General features: G+C 48.2%; 1 pseudogene; it reads left to right on the forward strand.

Annotated features, from left to right (window-relative positions):
* Nucleotides 1–399: 399 nt before the first annotated feature.
* Nucleotides 400–552, forward strand: LOC129404116 (U1 spliceosomal RNA; annotated as a pseudogene).
* The last annotated feature ends 605 nt before the right edge of the window (nt 553–1,157 follow it).

Here is a 1,157-nt window from a genome sequence, read left to right on the forward strand (position 1 = left end):
ATATAGCAGTTGTAACCATTCCTGTAGAAGAAAACCGTAAGGTCCATACCATCATGGTAAACAACGATTTGGGACAAATTGCAAAGGTAGTGTGAAACCCGGCGGGAAGCTCAAGCTGAGACATGAGGAACTTCAAGCATTCTGGACCAGAAGGAGGAGCTGGTGGATGAGGAATTTGGATTCTAGAGCTCCTTAATCACCACAAACCTAGAATCTCAGCTATCATGGCATGATGCAGTCTGTGGATAAACTCTACCTTTCCCCTTCTGTCTCCTCATTAATTTAGCAACTCAACATTGGAGACAAAAAGCCAGCTAAGTAGGAAGTCACATCAGCACCAAGGCTGGACTCTGGGGCCTGCGGTTAGAGAAGGGACTGGCCAACAAAACTGCCAGCATTATAGTTACCTGGCAGGGGAGATACCATGATCACAAATGTCGTTTTCCAGGGTCAAGGCTTTTCTGATGTGCTGACCCCTGCGATTTCCCCAAATGTAGGAGACTCTACTGCATAGTTTGTGGTAGTGGGGGATTGCATTCGTGCTCTCCCCTAAAGAAAAAAATAAAACAACCTGTCAGCATTACAGGCACGTGCGGGCCAGACTCGAGACCAGCCAGATACTTCTGCAGCCCAGGATTTGTCTGGGTCAGGATGATGCATCCAGATGGTGACAGAGGCAGAAGTAAGGTCACGGGTTGTGACAAAAACCACATACAGGCACAGAGAATCCCGTAGACCTAACCAGTTCTAATTCCAGCTGAGTGTGAGGCCCTGAACATGTCACTTTACCTCCCCAGACCTTGGTTTCTCCTTTGTAAAAGGGCATGAGTGAGCAATACTCCTGAGTTCTTAGGACTATTGGGAGAATTTTAAGTGAGCTAACTCGAGGCAGCACCCATGCTTATGTAATGAGTTACTACTCATCCTGTATCTGTCTCAGGAGAGAGTTACCATCCTGAGTTGATACGTAAAGCACCCAGCAGAAATTCCCTTCAGGTTGTGAGGTCTTGTAAAGGGCAAGTCAGGGTCAGGGCTAGCTCAGAGGTCTGGAGTACCTCTCTTGTCACCACTGGACCCCGAGTTTCATCCCTGGCACTGCATGGTCCTCAGACACTTGGTCGTGCACTGTGCACTGAACCACCTGGTCTGGTTGTCTG

This window comes from Sorex araneus, chromosome 3 (genome assembly GCF_027595985.1).
Source record: "Sorex araneus isolate mSorAra2 chromosome 3, mSorAra2.pri, whole genome shotgun sequence".
In the NCBI taxonomy this organism is placed as follows: Eukaryota; Metazoa; Chordata; class Mammalia; order Eulipotyphla; family Soricidae; genus Sorex; species Sorex araneus.